Source organism: Pleurodeles waltl, chromosome 6, assembly GCF_031143425.1.
Source record: "Pleurodeles waltl isolate 20211129_DDA chromosome 6, aPleWal1.hap1.20221129, whole genome shotgun sequence".
NCBI lineage: Eukaryota > Metazoa > Chordata > Amphibia > Caudata > Salamandridae > Pleurodeles > Pleurodeles waltl.
The window spans coordinates 1,218,153,279-1,218,176,677 of NC_090445.1; positions in this window are offsets into that span (position 1 = coordinate 1,218,153,279).

Genomic DNA, 23,399 nt, shown 5'->3' on the forward strand with positions numbered 1-23,399 from the left:
CTGAGCAGAAAGACCATTGCATTAATCTCCTAGGTCAGTTTTCTGAACTCTTCTCTACTGTGCCAGGTACCACTTCTTGGTGTGAGCACACTATAGATACTGGAGACAGCTTGCCTGTCAAAAGTAAAATCTATAGGCAGCCTGACCATGTCAGAGACTGCATAAGGCAAGAGGTGCAGAAAATGTTAGAACTGGGAGTGGTTGAGCACTCTGAAAGTCCATGGGCTTCTCCTGTGGTACTTGTACCAAAATCTCACTCCAAAGATGGAAAGAAGGAAATGCGGTTTTGTGTAGACTACAGAGGTCTCAACCAGGTAACCAAAACTGATGCTCACCCTATACCCAGGGCAGATGAGCTCATAGATACACTGGCATCTGCCAAGTATCTAAGCACTTTTGATTTGACTGCAGGGTATTGGCAGATCAAATTATCAGAAGATGCTAAACCTAAAACTGCATTTTCAACCATTGGAGGCCATTACCAGTTCACAGTAATGCCTTTTGGATTGAAAAATGCACCTGCCACTTTTCAGAGGTTGGTGAACACAGTCCTGCAAGGGCTGGAAGCTTTCAGTGCAGCATATTTGGACGATATAGCTGTCTTTAGCTCCAGCTGGGATGATCACCTGGTCCACCTATGGAAAGTTTTGGAGGCCCTGCAAAAGGCAGGCCTCACTATCAAGGCTTCAAAGTGCCAGATAGGGCAGGGAAAGGTGGTTTATCTGGGACACCTTGTTGGTGGGGAACAGATTGCACCACTTCAGGGGAAAATCCAAACAATTATTGATTGGGTTCCCCCTACTACTCAGACTCAGGTGAGAGCCTTCCTAGGCCTCACTGGGTATTACAGGAGGTTCATTAAGAACTATGGCTCCATTGCAGCCCCTCTTAATGACCTCATATCCAAGAAAATGCCTAAAAAGGTATTATGGACAGCAAACTGTCAGAAAGCTTTTGAGGAGCTGAAGCAGGCTTTGTGCTCTGCACCTGTCCTAAAAAGTCCTTGTTACTCTAAAAAATTCTATGTCCAAACTGATGCATCTGAATTAGGAGTAGGGGCAGTCCTATCACAACTTAATTCTGAGGGCCAGGATCAACCTGTTGCTTTTATTAGTAGGAGGTTGACCCCTAGAGAAAAGCGTTGGTCTGCCATTGAGAGGGAGGCCTTTGCTGTGGTCTGGGCACTGAAGAAGTTGAGGTCATACCTGTTTGGCACTCACTTCATTGTTCAGTCAGACCACAAACCTCTACTTTGGCTAAAACAAATAAAAGGTGAAAATCCTAAATTGTTGAGGTGGTCCATATCCCTACAGGGAATGGACTATACAGTGGAACATAGACCTGGAAGTAGCCACTCCAATGCAGATGGACTCTCCAGATATTTCCACTTAGACAATGAAGACCCATCAGGGAATGACTAGTTTTATTGTCCTTCGTTTGGGGGGGGGGGGTTGTGTAGGAAAGTACCATCTTGCCTGGCATGTTACCCCCATTTTTTCACTGTATATATGTTGTTTTAGTTGTATGTGTCACAGGGACCCTGCCAGCCAGGGCCCCAGTGCTCATAAGTGTGCCTGAATGTGTTACCTGTGTAGTGACTAACTGTCTCACTGAGGCTCTGCTATCCAGAACCTCAGTGGTTATGCTCTCTCGTTTCTTTCAAATTGTCACTAACAGGCTAGTGACCAATTTTACCAATTTACATTGGCTCACTGGAACACCCTTATAATCACCTAGTATATGGTACTGAGGTACTCAGGGTATTGGGGTTCCAGGAGATCCCTATGGGCTGCAGAATTTATTTTGCCACCCATAGGGAGCTCTGACAATTCTTACACAGGCCTGCCACTGCAGCCTGAGTGAAATAACGTCCACGTTATTTCACAGCCATTTACCACTGCACTTAAGTAACTTATAAGTCACCTATATGTCTAACCTTTACCTGGTAAAGGTTAGGTGCAAAGTTACTTAGTGTGAGGGCACCCTGGCACTAGCCAAGGTGCCCCCACATTGTTCAGGGCAAATTCCCCGGACTTTGTGAGTGCGTGGACACCATTACACGCGTGCACTACACATAGGTCACTGTGTGTAGCTTCACAATGGTAACTCCGAATATGGCCATGTAACATGTCTATGATCATGGAATTGCCCCCTCTATGCCATCCTGGCATAGTTGGCACAATCCCATGATCCCAGTGGTCTGTAGCACAGACCCTGGTACTGCCAAACTGCCTTTTCAGGGGTTTCACTGCAGCTGCTGCTGCTGCCAACCCCTCAGACAGGTTTCTGCCCTCCTGGGGTCCAGCCAGGCTTGTCCCAGGATGGCAGAACAAAGGACTTCCTCTGAGAGAGGGTGTTACACCCTCTCCCTTTGGAAAATGGTGTGAAGGCAGGGGAGGAGTAGCCTCCCCCAGCCTCTGGAAATGCTTTCATGGGCACAGATGGTGCCCATTTCTGCATAAGCCAGTCTACACCGGTTCAGGGACCCCTTAGCTCTGCTCTGGCGCAAAACTGGACAAAGGAAAGGGGAGTGACCACTCCCCTGACCTGCACCTCCCCTGGGAGGTGTCCAGAGCTCCTCCAGTGTGCTCCAGACCTCTGCCATCTTGGAAACAGAGGTGCTGCTGGCACACTGGACTGCTCTGAGTGGCCAGGACCAGCAGGTGACGTCAGAGACTCCTTCTGATAGGCTCCTTCAGGTGTTGCTAGCCTATCCTCTCTCCTAATTAGCCAAACCCTCTTTTCTGGCTATTTAGGGTCTCTGCTTTGGGTATTTCCTTAGATAACGAATGCAAGAGCTCATCAGAGTTCCTCTGCATCGCTCTCTTCACCTTCTGCCAAGGAATCGACTGCTGACCGCGCTGGAAGCCTGCAAAACTGCAACAAAGTAGCTAAGACGACTACTGCAACTCTGTAACGCTGATCCTGCCGCCTTCTCAACTGTTTTCCTGGTGGTGCATGCTGTGGGGGTAGTCTGCCTCCTCTCTGCACTAGAAGCTCCGAAGAAATCTCCCGTGGGTCGACGGAATCTTCCCCCTGCAACCGCAGGCACCAAAGAACTGCATTACCGGTACTCTGGGTCTCCTCTCAGCACGATGAGCAAGGTCCCTTGATTCCAGCACCTCTGTCCAAGTGACTCCTACAGTCCAGTGACTCTTCAGTCCAAGTTTGGTGGAGGTAAGTCCTTGCCTCCCCACGCCAGACTGCATTGCTGGGAACCGCGTCTTTTGCAGCTACTCCGGCTTCCGTGCACTTCCGGCGGAAATCCTTTGTGCACAGCCAAGCCAGAGTCCACGGCACTCTACCCTGCATTGCACGACTTTCTAAGTTGGTCTCCGGCGACGTGGGACTCCTTTGTGCAACTTCGGGTGAGCACTGTTTCACTCTTCTTCGTAGTGCCTGTTCCGGCACTTCTGCGGGTGCTGCCTGTTTCTGAGAGGGCTCCTTGTCTTGCTCGAGGCCCCCTCTGTCTCCAGATGCAATTGGCGACATCCTGGTCCCTCCTGGGCCACAGCAGCATCCAAAAACGGTAACCGCACGACTTGCAGCTAGCAAGGCTTGTTGGCAATCTTTTGGCAGGAAAACACTTCTGCACGACTCTCCACGGCGTGTGGGATCCATCCTCCAAAGGGGAAGTCTCTAGCCCTTGTCGTTCCTGCAGAATCCTCAGTTTCTACTGTCCAGTAGCAACTTCTTTGCACCCACAGCTGGCATTTCCTGGGCATCTGCCCATCTCCGACTTGCTTGTGACTTTTGGACTTGGTCCCCTTGTTCCACAGGTACCCTCGACTGGAAATCCATCGTTGTTGCATTGCTGGTTTGTGTCTTTCCTGCAGAATTCCCCTATCACGACTTCTTTGTCCTTTGGGGAACTTTAGTGCACTTTGCACTCACTTTTCAGGATCTTAGGGTGGGCTATTTTTCTAACCCTTACTATTTTCTAATAGTCCCAGCGACCCTCTACGAGGTCACATAGGTTTGGGGTCCATTCGTGGTTCGCATTCCACTTTTGGAGTATATGGTTTGTGTTGCCCCTATCCCTATGTGTCCCCATTGCATCCTATTGTAACTATACATTGTTTGCACTGTGTTCTAAGACTATACTGCATATTTTTGGTATTGTGTACATATATCTTGTGTATATTTGCTATCCTCATACTGAGGGTACACTCTGAGATACTTTGGCATATTGTCATAAAAATAAAGTACCTTTATTTTTAGTATATCTGTGTATTGTGTTTTCTTATGATATTGTGCAAGTGACACTAGTGGTACTGTAGGAGCTTCACTCGTCTCCTATTTCAGCCTAAGCTGCTCTGCTAAGCTACCATTATCTATCAGCCTAAGCTGCTAGACACCCTATACACTAATAAGGGATACCTGGGCCTGGTGCAAGGTGTAATTACCCCTTGGTACTCACTACAAGCCAGTCCAGCCTCCTACAATGGTTGTGCAGCGGTGGGATAAGTGCTTTGAGACTACTTACCACTCTTGTCATAGTACTTTTCATAAGAGAAAAATATACAAAACAAGTTCAGTGTGTGTACACATAACTAAAAAGTTTTGCATTTCCTCTTTTCACTCTTTTCTAAGTGCTGAAAAGTACTTCTAAACTTGCTAAAAAGTTCTAAAAAGTTTTAAAAGTTTTTTCTGTCTTTCTAAAAGTTCTGAAAAACGTTTTCTTCACTTTTTCTATCACTTAAACTCTTTCTACAATGTCTGGCACAGGCCAAAATGTTGATCTGTCCAAATTTGCATATGACCACCTTAGCTGGAAAGGAGCAAGGAGTCTCTGTATAGAAAGAGGTTTGAGTGTATGGACGAATCCTTCCTTGGAATTGTTACTTAACATGCTTAGAGAACAAGATAAGGCCAAAAGTGCCGCATCTGTGGAAAAAGTAGCTAATGGTTCCCAATCTGATCCTGGGACTCCCCAAGGAAAAGATTCAGGAAAGAAACTTCCTAGCCTGCCCATTACTAGACAGTCTAGCATAGTTGGTAATGATGAAGAGTCACACCATACAGATAGTGTTGTCTCACATCACAGCAAGAGCATTCATTCTCACCACAGTAGAAGTGATGTTTCTGTAAACCAAGCTGTTAGGGTGCCTTCTGTAAGGGACAGGTCTCCTTCTGTCCATTCTCACCATACTTCTGTTTCAAGGCATGTCCCTCCCACCCACCCTGATGACAGATTGTTAGAAAGGGAGCTCAATAGATTGAGAGTGGAACAAACCAGACTGAAGCTCAAGAAGCAACAGCTGGATTTGGATAGACAGACCTTAGAAGTAGAGAAGGAGAGACAGAAATTGGGTTTAGAAACCCATGGTGGCAGCAGCAGTATTCCCAATAGTCATCCTGCAAAAGAGCATGATTCTAGGAATCTGCACAAGATAGTTCCCCCTTATAAGGAGGGGGATGACATTAACAAGTGGTTTGCTGCACTTGAGAGGGCCTGTGCTGTACAGGATGTCCCTCAAAGGCAGTGGGCTGCTATCCTATGGCTATCATTTAGTGGAAAAGGTAGGGATAGGCTCCTTACTGTGAAAGAAAATGAAGCCAATGATTACAAAGTTCTTAAGAATGCACTCCTGGATGGTTATGGCTTAACCACTGAACAATACAGGATAAAGTTCAGAGAGACCAAAAAGGAGTCTTCACAAGACTGGGTTGATTTCATTGACCATTCAGTGAAGGCCTTGGAGGGGGGGTTACATGGCAGTAAAGTTACTGATTATGACAGCCTGTATAACTTGATCCTGAGAGAGCATATTCTTAATAATTGTGTGTCTGATTTGTTGCACCAGTACTTGGTGGACTCTGATCTGACCTCTCCCCAAGAATTGGGAAAGAAGGCAGACAAATGGGTCAGAACAAGGGTGAACAGAAAAGTTCATACAGGGGGTGACAAAGATGGCAATAAGAAGAAAGATGGTAAGTCTTCTGACAAGGGTGGGGACAAATCTAAAAATGAGTCTTCATCAGGCCCACAAAAACACTCTGGTGGGGGGGGTGGGTCCAAATCCTCTTCAAATCAAAACAAAAAAAAGAAACCATGGTGCTATTTATGTAAAATAAAAGGCCATTGGACAACAGATCCCAGTTGTCCAAAGAAAAGCACCAAGCCTCCTACTACTACAATCCCTACTGCTACACCTAGTGTCCCTACTAATAGCAGTGGTGGAGGGAGCAAACCTACTAATAGCCAATCTAAGGGAGTAGCTGGGCTCACCTTTGGTAACTTAGTTGGGATTGGTCTTGTTAGGGAGACCACAGAGGGCGTGTTAGTCTCTGAGGGGGCTATTGATTTAGCCACCTTAGTTGCTTGTCCCCTTAATATGGATAAGTACAAGCAGCTACCCCTAATAAATGGTGTTGAGGTTCAGGCCTACAGGGACACAGGTGCCAGTGTCACAATGGTAATAGAGAAACTGGTCCACCCTGAACAACACCTACTTGGTCACCAGTACCAAGTAACCGATGCTCACAACAACACACTTAGCCACCCCATGGCTGTTGTAAATCTCAACTGGGGGGGGGGTTACTGGTCCAAAGAAAGTTGTGGTAGCCTCAGATTTACCTGTAGACTGTCTACTAGGAAATGATTTGGAGACATCAGCTTGGTCAGATGTGGAGTTGGAGGCCCATGCAGCAATGCTGGGCATCCCAGGGCATATTTTTGCTTTAACCAGGGCTCAGGCCAAAAAGCAAAAAGGACAGGGAAACTTGGATCCTGGAACAATGGACCAAGTGCTCCCTAAAGCTAGGGCTAGTAGAAGTAAAGCACTACCTACTATCCCTCCCTCTACAGTGGATTCTACTTCTGAGGAAGAAGAATTTCCACCCTGTGCAGAACCTACACCAGAGGAGCTGGAAGCAGACACTGCTGAGCTTTTGGGTGAAAGGGGGCCTGCCAGGGAGGAGCTGAGTGTGGCACAGCAGACCTGTCCCACACTAGAGGGTCTAAGACAGCAAGCTGTCAAGCAAGCTAATGGGGATGTCAGTGACTCTCACAGAGTTTACTGGGAGGACAACCTCTTGTACACTGAGGCAAGGGATCCTAAACCTGGAGCTGCCAGGAGATTAGTGATCCCTCAGGAGTACAGAAAGTTCCTCCTAACTCTTTCTCACGACATTCCCCTGGCTGGACATTTGGGGCAAATGAAAACTTGGGACAGGCTTGTTCCCTTATTTCATTGGCCTAGAATGTCTGAGGACACAAAAGATTGTTGTAAGTCCTGTGAAACCTGTCAAGCCAGTGGCAAGACAGGTGGCACCCCAAAGGCACCCCTTATTCCACTGCCTGTGGTTGGGGTTCCCTTTGAAAGGGTAGGGGTTGACATAGTTGGCCCCCTTGACCCTCCTACTGCTTCAGGCAATAGGTTTACATTGGTGGTAGTGGACCATGCCACCAGATATCCTGAAGCAATTCCTCTAAGGACCACTACAGCTCCTACAGTGGCAAATCAAATCAAATCAAATCATTAGCATTTATAAAGCGCGCTACTCACCCGTGCGGGTCTCAAGGCGCTAGGGACAAAGGGGGTGGTTATCGCTGCTCGAACAGCCAGGTCTTTAGGAGTCTCCGGAAAGCGGAGTGGTCGTGGGTGGTCCTGAGGCTGGTGGGGAGGGAGTTCCAGGTCTTGGCCGCCAGGAAGGAGAAAGATCTCCCACCCGCCGTGGAGCGTCGGATGCGAGGGACGGCGGCGAGTGCGAGGCCAGAGGAGCGGAGGGGGCGGGTGGGGACGTAGAAGTTGAGGCGTCTGTTGAGGTATTCCGGTCCCTTGTCGTGGAGGGCTTTGTGTGCGTGGGTGAGAAGTCGGAAGGTGATCCTTTTGCTGACTGGGAGCCAATGCAGGTGTCTCAGGTGTCTCAGGTGGCAAAGGCCCTCCTGGGAATATTTTCCAGGGTGGGCTTCCCAAAAGAGGTAGTTTCAGACAGAGGAAACAATTTCATGTCTGCTTACTTGAAGGCCATGTGGCAGGAGTGTGGGGTGACATACAAGTTCACCACACCCTATCATCCACAAACAAATGGACTGGTGGAGAGATTTAATAAAACTCTCAAAGGCATGATTATGGGTCTCCCTGAAAAACTCCGCAGGAGATGGGATATCCTGTTACCATGCCTCCTTTTTGCCTACAGGGAGGCACCCCAGAAAGGAGTGGGCTTCAGCCCCTTTGAACTCCTCTTTGGACACCCTGTTAGGGGTCCACTAACACTTGTGAAGGAGGGTTGGGAACAACCTTTAAAAGCTCCTAAGCAAGATATTGTGGATTATGTACTTGGCCTCAGATCAAGGATGGCTGAATACATGAAAAAGGCCAGTAAAAACCTTCAGGCCAGCCAAGAGCTCCAGAAGCAATGGCATGACCAGAAGGCTGTTTTGGTTCAGTACCAACCAGGACAGAAAGTGTGGGTCTTGGAGCCTGTGGCCCCAAGAGCACTCCAAGATAAATGGAGTGGACCCCACACAATTGTTGAGAAAAAGGGTGAAGTCACCTATTTAGTTGACTTAGGCACTGCCAGGAGTCCCCTTAGGGTGCTCCATGTCAATCGCCTGAAACCCTACTATGATAGGGCTGATCTCACCCTGCTCATGGCAACTGATGAGGGACAGGAAGAAGACAGTGATCCTCTACCTGATCTCTTCTCTTCCACAGAACAAGATGCTCTGGTGGAAGGGGTAGTTTTGGCTGATTGTCTTACTGCTGAGCAGAAAGACCATTGCATTAATCTCCTAGGTCAGTTTTCTGAACTCTTCTCTACTGTGCCAGGTACCACTTCTTGGTGTGAGCACACTATAGATACTGGAGACAGCTTGCCTGTCAAAAGTAAAACCTATAGGCAGCCTGACCATGTCAGAGACTGCATAAGGCAAGAGGTGCAGAAAATGTTAGAACTGGGAGTGGTTGAGCACTCTGAAAGTCCATGGGCTTCTCCTGTGGTACTTGTACCAAAACCTCATTCCAAAGATGGAAAGAAGGAAATGCGGTTTTGTGTAGACTACAGAGGTCTCAACCAGGTAACCAAAACTGATGCTCACCCTATACCCAGGGCAGATGAGCTCATAGATACACTGGCATCTGCCAAGTATCTAAGCACTTTTGATTTGACTGCAGGGTATTGGCAGATCAAATTATCAGAAGATGCTAAACCTAAAACTGCATTTTCAACCATTGGAGGCCATTACCAGTTCACAGTAATGCCTTTTGGATTGAAAAATGCACCTGCCACTTTTCAGAGGTTGGTGAACACAGTCCTGCAAGGGCTGGAAGCTTTCAGTGCAGCATATTTGGACGATATAGCTGTCTTTAGCTCCAGCTGGGATGATCACCTGGTCCACCTATGGAAAGTTTTGGAGGCCCTGCAAAAGGCAGGCCTCACTATCAAGGCTTCAAAGTGCCAGATAGGGCAGGGAAAGGTGGTTTATCTGGGACACCTTGTTGGTGGGGAACAGATTGCACCACTTCAGGGGAAAATCCAAACAATTATTGATTGGGTTCCCCCTACTACTCAGACTCAGGTGAGAGCCTTCCTAGGCCTCACTGGGTATTACAGGAGGTTCATTAAGAACTATGGCTCCACTGCAGCCCCTCTTAATGACCTCACATCCAAGAAAATGCCTAAAAAGGTATTATGGACAGCAAACTGTCAGAAAGCTTTTGAGGAGCTGAAGCAGGCCATGTGCTCTGCACCTGTCCTAAAAAGCCCTTGTTACTCTAAAAAAGTCTATGTCCAAACTGATGCATCTGAATTAGGAGTAGGGGCAGTCCTATCACAACTTAATTCTGAGGGCCAGGATCAACCTGTTGCTTTTATTAGTAGGAGGTTGACCCCTAGAGAAAAGCGTTGGTCTGCCATTGAGAGGGAGGCCTTTGCTGTGGTCTGGGTACTGAAGAAGTTGAGGCCATACCTGTTTGGCACTCACTTCATTGTTCAGACAGACCACAAACCTCTACTTTGGCTAAAACAAATGAAAGGTGAAAATCCCAAATTGTTGAGGTGGTCCATATCCCTACAGGGAATGGACTATACAGTGGAACATAGACCTGGAAGTAGCCACTGCAATGCAGATGGACTCTCCAGATATTTCCACTTAGACAATGAAGACCCATCAGGGAATGACTAGTCTTATTGTCCTTCGTTTGGGGGGGGGGGGGTTGTGTAGGAAAGTACCATCTTGCCTGGCATGTTGCCCCCATTTTTTCACTGTATATATGTTGTTTTAGTTGTTTGTGTCACTGGGACCCTGCCAGCCAGGGCCCCAGTGCTCATAAGTGTGCCTGAATGTGTTACCTGTGTAGTGACTAACTGTCTCACTGAGGCTCTGCTATCCAGAACCTCAGTGGTTATGCTCTCTCATTTCTTTCAAATTGTCACTAACAGGCTAGTGACCAATTTTACCAATTTACATTGGCTCACTAGAACACCCTTATAATCCCCTAGTATATGGTACTGAGGTACCCAGGGTATTGGGGTTCCAGGAGATCCCTATGGGCTGCAGCATTTCTTTTGCCACCCATAGGGAGCTCTGACAATTCTTACACAGGCCTGCCACTGCAGCCTGAGAGAAATAACGTCCACGTTATTTCACGGCCATTTACCACTGCACTTAAGTAACTTATAAGTCACCTATATGTCTAACCTTTACCTGGTAAAGGTTAGGTGCAAAGTTACTTAGTGTGAGGGCACCCTGGCACTAGCCAAGGTGCCCCCACATTGTTCAGGGCAAATTCCCCGGACTTTGTGAGTGCGGGGACACCATTACACGCGTGCACTACACATAGGTCACTACCTGTGTGTAGCTTCACAATGGTAACTCCGAATATGGCCATGTAACATGTCTATGATCATGGAATTGCCCCCTCTATGCCATCCTGGCATAGTTGGCACAATCCCATGATCCCAGTGGTCTGTAGCACAGACCCTGGTACTGCCAAACTGCTTTTTCAGGGGTTTCACTGCAGCTGCTGCTGCTGCCAACCCCTCAGACAGGTTTCTGCCCTCCTGGGGTCCAGCCAGGCTTGTCCCAGGATGGCAGAACAAAGGACTTCCTCTGAGAGAGGGTGTTACACCCTCTCCCTTTGGAAAATGGTGTGAAGGCAGGGGAGGAGTAGCCTCCCCCAGCCTCTGGTAATGCTTTCATGGGCACAGATGGTGCCCATTTCTGCATAAGCCAGTCTACACCGGTTCAGGGACCCCTTAGCCCTGCTCTGGCGTGAAACTGGACAAAGGAAAGGGGAGTGACCACTCCCCTGACCTGCACCTCCCCTGGGAGGTGTCCAGAGCTCCTCCAGTGTGCTCCAGACCTCTGCCATCTTGGAAACAGAGGTGCTGCTGGCACACTGGACTGCTCTGAGTGGCCAGGGCCAGCAGGTGACGTCAGAGACTCCTGATAGGCTCCTTCAGGTGTTGCTAGCCTATCCTCTCTCCTAAGTAGCCAAACCCTCTTTTCTGGCTATTTAGGGTCTCTGCTTTGGGAATTTCCTTAGATAACGAATGCAAGAGCTCATCAGAGTTCCTCTGCATCGCTCTCTTCACCTTCTGCCAAGGAATCGACTGCTGACCGCGCTGGAAGCCTGCAAAACTGCAACAAAGTAGCTAAGACGACTACTGCAACTCTGTAACGCTGATCCTGCCGCCTTCTCGACTGTTTTCCTGGTGGTGCATGCTGTGGGGGTAGTCTGCCTCCTCTCTGCACTAGAAGCTCTGAAGAAATCTCCAGTGGGTCGACGGAATCTTCCCCCTGCAACCGCAGGCACCAAAGAACTGCATTACCGGTACTCTGGGTCTCCTCTCAGCATGACGAGCGAGGTCCCTTGATTCCAGCAACTCTGTCCAAGTGACTCCTACAGTCCAGTGACTCTTCAGTCCAAGTTTGGTGGAGGTAAGTCCTTGCCTCCCCACGCCGGACTGCATTGCTGGGAACCGCGTCTTTTGCAGCTACTCCGGCTTCCGTGCACTTCCGGCGGAAATCCTTTGTGCACAGCCAAGCCTGGGTCCACGGCACTCTAACCTGCATTGCACGACTTTCTAAGTTGGTCTCCGGCGACGTGGGACTCCTTTGTGCAACTTCTGGTGAGCACCGTTTCACTCTTCTTTGTAGTGCCTGTTCTAGCACTTCTGCGGGTGCTGCCTGTTTTTGAGAGGGCTCCTTGTCTTGCTCGACGCCCCCTCTGTCACCAGATGCAATTGGCGACATCCTGGTCCCTCCTGGGCCACAGCAGCATCCAAAAACGCTAACCATATGACTTGCAGCTAGCAAGGCTTGTTGGTAATCTTTCGGCGGGAAAACACTTCTGCACGACTCTCCATGGCGTGGGGGATCCATCCTCCAAAGCAGAAGTCTCTAGCCCTTGTCGTTCCTGCAGAATCCTCAGCTTCTACTGTCCAGTAGCAGCTTCTTTGCACCCACAGCTGGCATTTCCTGGGCGTCTGCCCATCTCCGACTTGCTTGTGACTTTTGGACTTGGTCCCCTTGTTCCACAGGTACCCTCAACTGGAAATCCATTGTTGTTGCATTGCTGGTTTGTGTCTTTCCTGCAGAATTCCCCTATCACGACTTCTTTGTCCTTTGGGGAACTTTAGTGCACTTTGCACTCACTTTTCAGGGTCTTAGGGTGGGCTATTTTTCTAACCCTTACTATTTTCTAATAGTCCCAGCGAACCTCTACGAGGTCACATAGGTTTGGGGTCCATTCGTGGTTCGCATTCCACTTTTGGAGTATATGGTTTGTGTTGCCCCTATCCCTATGTGTCCCCATTGCATCCTATTGTAACTATACATTGTTTGCACTGTGTTCTAAGACTATACTGCATATTTTTGGTATTGTGTACATATATCTTGTGTATATTTGCGATCCTCATACTGAGGGTACACTCTGAGATACTTTGGCATATTGTCATAAAAATAAAGTACCTTTATTTTTAGTATATCTGTGTATTGTGTTTTCTTATGATATTGTGCAAGTGACACCAGTGGTACTGTAGGAGCTTCACTCGTCTCCTAGTTCAGCCTAAGCTGCTCTGCTAAGCTACCATTATCTATCAGCCTAAGCTGCTAGACACCCTATACACTAATAAGGGATACCTGGGCCTGGTGCAAGGTGTAAGTACCCATTGGTACTCACTACAAGCCAGTCCAGCCTCCTACAGTTGTTCTTTTGAAAGCGAAGAGGGGTTTTGAAATCTGTTCTCCTCCACTACATACAATAGCCCATCTCTTATTCACGACTTTCTTTATAGTGTTGGACAAGGGGGTGAACGTAGACACACAGGTAAGTTTGGTGTCTGAAGATCGAGAAGTCGTATATAACAATGTATCCCTCCTGCAATACTTAGCCCGCTTGTAGGCCGTATTCACTACCTGGTCTGGGTAGTGGCGATTACTAAGTTTGTTAGAGAGATCTTTAGCTTGAGAATCAAATGTGTGAATACTGCTGCAATTGGGGCTTAGTCGGAGAAACTGACCGGAAGGTAGATTATCTTGCAGTGTTCTCGGATGATGGCTCTCGTATAACAAGCTCTTGCGATCAGTGGTATTCTGATAGGTGCAAGTATATAGTTTGCCACCCTCTATGTTAATCATCAAATCCAAAAATGGTATCTGTGTGCTTGATACTGAGGAAGTGAAATTCAAAAAGGGGTCTAACCATTGACCCAAGTTGTAAATAAGTCTACCTCAGTAAGTGCCCTTTGCCAAACTATCAAGATGTCATCAATGTACCTACGCCACAATTTGATATTACCGTAAAACGGATAAGTATTCGCCAATATAAATCGTGTTTCAAAGTCATACATGTAGAGGCAAGCCGGACTGAGGGCAAAAGTGCTTCCCATCGATGTACCACGTATCTGGTGAAAAAGGAGGTCCTCAAACTGATTTTTTTTTTATTTCATTGCCAGTGCAACACAATGCATAATGAAATGAACAGGAGTAGATAGCTCCCGATTGGCAGACGAAAGAGCAGTCTCATCTACCTGCAATGTAGCCTCTTGTGGAATGTTGGTATACAGAGCCTCGACATCCAAGGTGATAAGAGCATGAACATAGACAGTAGAGTTGATAGTCCCTATCAAGTTAAGGACATCTTTGGTGTCTTTGAGGTAAGTGGCTGACTCCTGAACAATGGGTTGTAAAAAGTGGTCACAAAAAGTGGACAACGGTTCAAGAACTGAATCAATCCCTGAAACTATTGGGCGACCCGGTGGAGGTATCCTGCCATTATGAATTTTAGGGAGGCAATAAAAATAGGGGGTACGGGAATTCATGATGTCCAGAAATTCTGCTTCTCTATGAGAGATCCAATATTTACTAAGGGCCTCCTCTATCATCCCGCGTATCTCTGTTTGTAATCTCTCTGTGGGATCATGTCTAATCTGAGTGTAGTAGGTGGAATCCCCAAGTGGACGTAGACACTCCTGTCTGTAATCGACCGAGTTCATCACGACTATCGCCCCACCTTTGTCTGCTGGTTTGATCACAATGCTTGTGTCGGATGCCGAAGCCCTAAGGGCATTCTTCTCAGTGTTGGAAATACTGTACTGACAAAACTCTGTTTAGGTTGCAGTTTTGTGAGATCACTCATTACTGCTTTTTCAAATGCCAAGACTTCACAGGCCATTTATTTAAATGGTCTCTTAAGACCTGAATCTTCGGACTGATTGTCACTGGGTCTGTCTTTAAAGAAAAAACAAAGTCTAATTTTTCTAAAGAATTGGGACAGTTCACAATGAAGACGAAAGAAGTCCTCTTTTGGAGTGGGTACAAAGCCCAAACCTTTGCTTAAGACCATGGTCTCATCCGGGGAGAGTGGTCTAGATGAAAGATTTACTACTAAGTACGATTTGGTTGATTTTTCCCTTGACTCCGGGTTACCATTTGTGGTTCGTCCTGAGCCCAGTGCACCCTCCTGCCTCTTCCTCTCCATCTGCCTCTTCCTCTGCCCTGGCCGCGGCCTAAAAAAGGCATATATGGTAGCATGGGGTGTGGTTGGTAGAACAGGAAGGGCTGTTGCCATGCTAGAGGTTGCCCAGGGGGATATTGTGGGAAGTGGTAAAACGGCTGTGATCTGTCATCATCCGTACTCCACCCATCAGATGAGGAGCTGTTACTGTATTTGCGAGGCTTCCTAACTGAGGAGGAGGAGTCATCTGAGGAGAAGGACTGGTTATCAGCAGCGAAGTCCTCTTTAATATAGGGATAGACTTTCTCTCTTCTGAACCTAGTGATGTCCTTCTGTAATTTGGTGATCTTTTGTTGAGTCAAAAATTCCTTCGTCTCATTGAGTTCGGAATTGATCTCTGTCAGCCAACTCTTAAAGGCAGCGAGTGAAACTGTTGTTTTAAGTGTACTTTCCTTGAGGTTAATCTGTATTATGATAGATTCTGCTATCCGTTTGGATATGTTGATAATGAGAACAAGACAATCTCTAGTACACTTCCAGGCGATCTGAGCCCAATCTTTTCTAAAGACCAAATCCTGTAGGAAGATCCTAGGTATATTGGTTACAAGTAGCCCATTGGAAGCTATGTCTGCTCTTCGATATTCTGTCATAATGGTCCCATGTAGGATCGTTTTGATGAGGTCGCGCTTAAGTGCAGACAATTTGTCCCACTCTTCCTTAGACGGACCCGAAGGTCCAGCACCGTCGTTTCCAAGAATGGATGGAGTCTGCAAAATACCAGACACAATATCATCATCAAGGCTGAGCCCCTGGAAATTATCCATATCTTGGGGCTATGAATGAATCCCACAGCTAAACTGCTGTACTCAGTAGAATAATGAACGGGAGGAATGATGGTCCAGTGTATGTCCTCCCATTCTTAGTGCTATGAAAATAAACAAAATACACTGTTCCAAAGGAAAAAGGCGAAGGGATACATAGAGGAGAAGGGCCATGGCATCAACCCACCCATTCCCTCGTCCCCGACACTCAACCCCTCCCTAGGAGTTTGGTGATCAGGGAAAAGGGGCAAATGGGAGACAAATTCAGCATTTCTCTGTTCCCTGCCCTTCCTGTGGCAGAATTCGAAATGAAAAGGTTGCAAAGACAAAAACCACCTCAGTATCCTGTCATTGTTCCCCTTGTTACAGCAAATCAGGTAAGAGGGGCATGATCTGTACACATTATAAATGCCCTTCCCTCCAGGTAGTAACAAAGTTTTTCTGTGCTCCATTTCTGGGCCAGACACTCCTTCTCTATGTTGGGATACACCCGTTCTCTAGGGAAGAGTTTCGTACTGATGTAAAGGAGAGGCCTTTCCTGACCTTCTGCATCCAGTTTGGACTGGGTTGCAATTATTCCAACACCTGAAGTGTCTTCTTGTAATATAAAGGGCTTATTGAAGTCAGGGGAAAGCAGAACAGGAGCAGTGGTGAGGGGTGTTTTCAATGTTTGGAATGCTTCAAGTACAGCCTGTAGAAAGGTAGCTTCTTTCTAGCCTTGTTACCCCCACTTTTGGCCTGTTTGTGAAGATATGTCAGGGTGTTTTTACTGTCTCACTGGGATCCTGCTAGCTAGGACCTCAGTGCTCATAGTGAAAACCCTATTTGTCATTGTGTTTTATATGTCTCACTGGGATCCTGGTAGCCACAACCCCAGTGCTCATAGTTTGTGGCCTGAATGTGTTCCCTGTGTGGTGCCTAACTGTGTCACTGAGGCTCTGCTAACTAGAACCTCAGTGCTTATGCACTCTCTGCTTTTAAATTTGGCACTGCAGGCTAGGGACCATTTTTACCAATTCTGATTGGCACACTGGAACACCCTTATAATTCCCTAGTGTATGGTACCTAGGTACCTGTGGTATTGGGGTTCCAGGAGATCCCTATGGGCTGCAGCATTTCTTTTGCCACCCATAGGGAGCTCAGACAATTATTACACAGGACTGCCACTGCAGCCCGAGTGAAATAACGTCCATGTTATTTCACAGCCATTTTACACTGCACTTAAGCAACTTATAAGTCATCTATATGTCTAACCCTCACTAGTGAAGGTTAGGTGCAAAGTTACTAAGTGTGAGAGGACCCTGGCACTAGCCAAGGTGCCCCCACATAGTTCAGGGCAATTTCCCCAGACTTTGTGAGTGCGGGGACACCATTACACACGTGCACTACATATAGGTCAATACCTATATGTAGCTTCACAATGGTAACTCTGAATATGGCCATGTAACATGTCTAAGATCATGGAATTGTCACCCCATGCCAAATCTGGTATTGAGGTCCCAATCCCATGCATCCCCGGGGCTCCAGCATGGACCCCGAGTACTGCCAAGCTAACTCTCTGGGGTTTTCACTGTTTCTTGTGTTTCATGTGTTTCTCGAGGACCCATTCCAGCTTCGTCTGAACTTCCCATAGTTGGTGCACAATATTTTCCATCTTCTATCAGACAGCTTTATGCCTGCATCCTCCACCACTTGTGGCAGACAGGGATGGCGGGATGAGGTATAACTGTAGGTTTATTCAAAAGTCACAGAATGGAAACCATAAATGCCCACTTTATCCAGGATCTGCGCCTCTGCCACAGGCAACCGAGGAAGGGGAACATCTTCTAGCAGCCGGCTGACCTGGCCCAGCTCAATCAGCGTTGATGCCCAATACAGTGTCTGATAGTACCGGGCGAAGGCGTCTGCTATTTCCACGTGACTTGCGACGCGGGTCTCCATCCCCTCATCAATTTCAGGGATGATCCTTCTGGACCGGTGGTGTGAAACCAGCCATTATAGCAATTTCCCAGTTTTGTTCCCCCAGCCATAAATCCTCGCAGTAGTAGCCTTCCACAAGTGCTTTGCAGCCTCTAAAGACTGATCTTGATTTTCCTTGCGGACTAATAGGAGTTGCCGAGCCACCCCTTCGTAGGGGCTCGCACCATATTCTTTCTCTAACCCCATCGCCCGCAATTCCAACCGTTCAATACTGTGTGCTCACGAACGTTCCTGCACTCGTATCAGACTTCTGGCCGCACCTCGCAGTACTGCCTTACTTGCCGCACACAAGGTTCCAGAAGAAGCCACTGATCCTTCATTTAGTGCAAAGTATTCGTGTTGTGTCTGTTGCAGCGGCTCAACATAGGTCCAGTCCTGCAGATACCACGCATTCAGTTGCCACATAGGGCGGGACATTGACCGGGCATGGCCTACGATGAACCGAAGGGGAGCGTGTCGGAAATCCCTTGAGCTAGGATTTCGATATGGGAGAGGCAGGTGCAGTCCGTACTCGGCAACAGCACCAAGTCAATTCTAGATTGCGAGCCGTGGGCGACCGATGTATGGGTAAACTGCCGCCGTCTTGGATGCCACACCCACCAAGCATCGCAAAGCCCCATCGCTGAAAGCCATCCCATGATTCCCGCCACCGTTGTATGCCTGTATGTGGAGAGCGGACCAGCCACATCCAGGGCAGGGTCTGGGGCCGTGTTGAAGTCCCCCCAGCATAGTAAGTCCTGGAGGTAATTCTAGGAGCAATATAGTTAGGTCCTTGATGGTCTCTCGTACCATCGCAGGGGGGACGTAAGCACTGACCACTTTAATAGGACACCCTCTACCATCCCAGTGATGGCCACATAGCATCCCTGCCGGTCTTTCCACACCTGTATTTTTTTTATGGGAAATGAACAGTGCAGTAGTATTGCCACTCCCCGTGATCCGCACGTAAACCCCGCGTGGTACACTCTATCAAACCCTTTACTGGCCAAGAAGGGGCAATGATCACCCAAGAGGTGTGTCTATTGCATTAGGAGCACATCAGGGCGGTATCGGTGTACAAAGGTAAACACCGCGGTGCGTTTAATTTTGTCTAAAAGACCATTGACGTTCCACGCGATAACCTGTGTTGGACTCATGGATATAGCTGTTATTAGGTGTCACAGGGCGGTTACCAGACCGCGCCGTTTTTTGGTCTGGAGCTCCCTCCCTGTGTTGCTCTCTTCGCAGTCGACTGAACGCCCCTACTCTGTCAATTGGTTCACTGCATCTCCTGTCCTGTGCACTTGCTAACACACACAAACATATGGATGTAGTAAGAAACAGTAACACATACCTTAGAACAAGACCCAAACTTCTCTCCCCCCCAACTCCCATCCCTCTCCATACTTCCCCCCAGAAGCATCTGTCGCCCATATAAGTCACCTCACTCTCGAACATAGTGAGGTATGCCATTAACTGATTGAGCAGTGGTGGACCCCTCCATATCTTCGGATCAAAAAGGAAAACACAATAAGTGGTAATTGATCGTAAGCAATATTGTCTCACATCCAAGCAATTAGCACCCTCCCATGTTTAGCCATCTGCTGATAGAGTTACAGCACCGGACTGCGGGACAAATCTGGGTCACTCAGGGACCCCGTCTGGGCCCGCATTGTTCCCGATGGTTCTGGGCTCCCCCCAACTCCCCCAGAATCCACCAGCGATCGCTGCCTCTCTGTTGCCATGTGTGGGGCCTCCAGGGGGGATCCCGAGCGGGAGCTCCGAAGCGCCTTGCGCCGCCTGGAGTGCGTGCTCCAGCGCTGGCCAGGCGGACGCTTCTGCTGCTGGTTCGGCTGCACTTCATCTCGCTTTGGTCTTGGTTATCTACTGTATAACCCAAGAGGGACTTCCTCTGTCAGCAAAGTCCATGCTGCTGCTGGCTGCTCAAAGAAGTAAGTTTTGTTTCCATGGACTACACAGAGTTTTGCTGGAAACATGAGACGATATGATTTGTCCATTGCCCTCAGTTTCTACTTTACTTCAGTGAATGAGCAGTGCAATTGTTGCACATCCCTAGTGTCGTCCGGGAAGAGAAGGACCTTCACCCCGTTGCAAAAGAGATCTCCTTTGGAGCGTGCTTCTTGGAGCACGGTGTCTCGGTCCTTGTAATTGAAGAGACAAAGTATCACCAGTCTTGGTGGGGAGCCTGGCGGGGGCCTCGATTGCAAAGCCCTGTGGGCCAGTTCGATCGCAAACCATGGTGTAAGACGGTCCACCTGCATCCAAGAGCGGAACCATTCCTCTAAAAAGGTGACCAGAGACGGGCCGCTGTGGTCCCCAGAAGGACCACCATACGGAGGTTGTTGCGTCGGGATCTATTTTCAGCGTCTTCGGCTCTTCGATAGAGCTCCGATGTGCGAGATGTCAATGTGGAGACCTGCGCCTTGAGAGCAGTCACATCGTCTTTCACTGTAGATATCCACGACTCCGCCTCCGTTAGTCGGGCTGTGGCGTTGCGGATATCTTGCAGGATTAAGGCTACATCCACCCTAACTTCCCCGATCTTAGACTCCAAAGCTGTTTGGGACACTTGGATAGCTTGGAGAATCTTTTCCAGGTCGCCGGACTTCTCCGGTGAATCTCCTCCTCCACCATCGGCACGATCTCCCACCGAGTCCCATTTGCACTCGTGGTGAATTGGTCTATGTGTGTTTTCACAACCGCCTGTTGCATCATTTTGTCCTTGCCCATGATGCGTTCCCCAGCCGTGGCACAATGTAGAGGTTCGTGACGGATCTGTCACTGGAAGCCAGGCAGTTCGCTACACACGGGTCCAGGGCCGTTAACGCCCTTCTTCATGACCCAGTGACCCCCGCGCGGTCCCACACTCTGCTGATCACCAAGCAGGTCTCAAAGTTCCCCCAAGGGCCCCACCGACACCCGCACCTCGTCTCTCCAGTATCACCAAGTTCAAGCAGAGTGGAGAGATGGGGAGGGAAAGAAAAGAAGACAAGAGAGGGACCCTCCAGTGTGTCGCGCTCCGCTTGTCACAGTTCCCTGTTGCGCTGCTCCTCCCACAGCCGCCTGGGGAGGACCAGGGGCGGCGTCAGTTCATCAAGTGAGGGGGAAAAAAGGGGAGGAAGGGGGGCCTCTCTCCTGGCTGCCAACGCTGCCCCCCCTATCCTTCACACCACCCCGTCCCCTCGGCTCAGCAGATTTCCAGACCTCGCCTCACCGCCGCTCCCGGTGTCTGGGCACCTCGACCTCGCTCCCAGCCGGTCCGTGCTGCAGGCGAACCCCTCAGCAGCTCCACCCGCTGACCTCTGTTGTGGTAGTTGGGCGTGGCACGGTACCCAGACAGGTCCAGGGCACCGCGCCACCTTCTCCTCGGTCCGTGTCCTGGTGGTGACTCGCCGTCCGCCATTTAGACTGCAGACGGCAGCAAGTTATCAAAATCCCTCAGCCGGATCAAAGGGCTGGACAAGCTTTCTTTGCTCGCAGCTGCAGTCCAACAAGGGGGGGGGAATAAACAGAGGGGGGGCCTTCTTCCCTGTCTCCAGCTGTGTCCCCTCCTCATCGCCCCGTCCCTGCCCCGCTGTCCAACGAAGTCCTTGGTTCACGCTCCACCCCAGCTCCAGCGCTCTGGAGCCTAGACCCTGCCCCCAGTCAGCTCTCGCTGCCTACGGGCTCTCCGGCAGCACCGCCCGTGATCTCTGCCCAGCAGCTGTGGCTCAGCGAGCCGACGAATCTCGGGGGCCCTGTCACAGCTTGCCACCCATCTCTCGTGCGCCGCGCGCCATTTTGGCTGTAGGCCGCCGTGAGCCAGTGGTGCCCCATGACCGGGCCAGGGAGCCGGACCGGTTCCACTGCTCATCCCCGGGGGAGCAGCAGGCTCCCCAAGCAGGAAGGTGCCACCGATGAGAGCGGATTTCGCCTGTACCTAGAGGCGGATGACGGAGGGGTCCGGAGCACTACGAAAGTGCTGCCGCCATCTTGACGCCTTAGCCACGCCCCTTTTCTTTATTTTTTACCTTTTTTCTGGGATTTAACAGAAGCTGAATCCCAACATGGCTGACAACACTTCAATGGCTTCCTTGTTGAAGTGTTGTCAGCCAGTCAGATCTCAGCATGTGAACCCTTGGCAACCCTATATATACATATGTAAGTTTTCTCCTTAATTTCTCAAAAACTACGGAACAAATTTACACCAAAACAAAAAAGGTTGCATTCTGGACCAGGACCTACCTTTCTGCCAAATTTGGTATAATTCCGTCCAGTGGTTTTTGCGCTATCTCTGTTCAAAATACCTATGGAAAAATGAATGGGAAAACGTGTTTTGGGACCCTCCTCTTTCTACCACCCCCCCGGAAGGATCTCCCCGAAACTTTCCAGACAACAGCTGACGTGATTGGCAAAATGTTTTTGGAAAGTTTTGTGAAGATTCGTCAAGCAGCGCCAAAGATATAGGCAAGTAAAAAAACACTTTATAATTCAGTGGTTCCCAAACTGTGCGCCGCGGCACCCTGGTGTGCCGTTAGAAGTTGAAAGAGTTAAAGTTTTTTGCGACCGAGTAACTCATTAGCATTTCATGTGGGGGAGTTACATGAGCCCCACCTGTCAACGTTTTGCCGTCTGCAGCATGGTTTCACCAAGCGTAATTACGTTCTTAAATAAAAGCCTTCGTCATTGCCAGGCGCTCGCCAATTCAGAAGAGAGCAGTGGAATGTTATTGCTCCCGTGGGATCCTCATTGAAGTGCGCACATCGGATGTGTTCCTTGTCGAGTTTACGATAATCAGGTAATTATTATTATTATTATTTGGATTTCTAATCTAGGGTGAGAGACAGGGCACGGCAGGACCGGAGATCATAGGAATGCACAGGAAATTCTCCTAACCAGTGCTGATATAGTAATTATAGTACTATTAATAACTAATGTTCTGTTTTTACAACAGATGGATATTTCCCTGGGGCGAGCCCTCCAAATGAGGCCCCTGTGTAGTTGCCAGACAGGAGAAAACTGCTAACAGCTTGATTCAGCACACATGCACAAGTTGAGTTTGTTTATTTAGATTAGAAGACATGATTAGAATCATTAGTTCCTTGCTGATGACAAGTCCAGAGGGTAATTGCAGTGTTTCTGCTTTGTGAAAGATTAGCCTTCCACCCTTTTCTCATTATCAAGCACACCTTTCCTTTTTTTCCCCATTTGTGTTTAAAAAATGCTAGTAAATTGTCCAAAATAAATGATAGGCCCACTGTCCTCCCTCACTCGCATGCCCAAATCAGATTACTTACTGAGTCTTACTTCCAGGGGAAGGCAATTTTCATTGGGAAGCCAGAAAAACGGCTATGGGAGGTACAGACCAAGTGGAACTTGGAAAGCACAGTTATCAAAAGCTGAAGCCTTTGAAATAATTTAAGGCAGTGGTGCCTCCTAAATTCTCAAGAAACTGCAGAGTGGGAGTGTGAACGACAGTGCTTAATTTGTAAATAAAAACGTGCGGCGCCCAAAGCCCTCCTCTTAAACATGTGGCTGCTACAATTAAATGTGGGAAAACGGAATACTGATGCAGAGTAATACTGATGCCATCTCAGGCCTATTCAATGATTTTAAAGCCACTCCCTGCCCCTTCAGCTCACTCTTGCAGCTTTCTGTTTTCTCCTATTGTGAAACTATTTCATTTTTCTCTTCCTCAGTCTTTCCCATA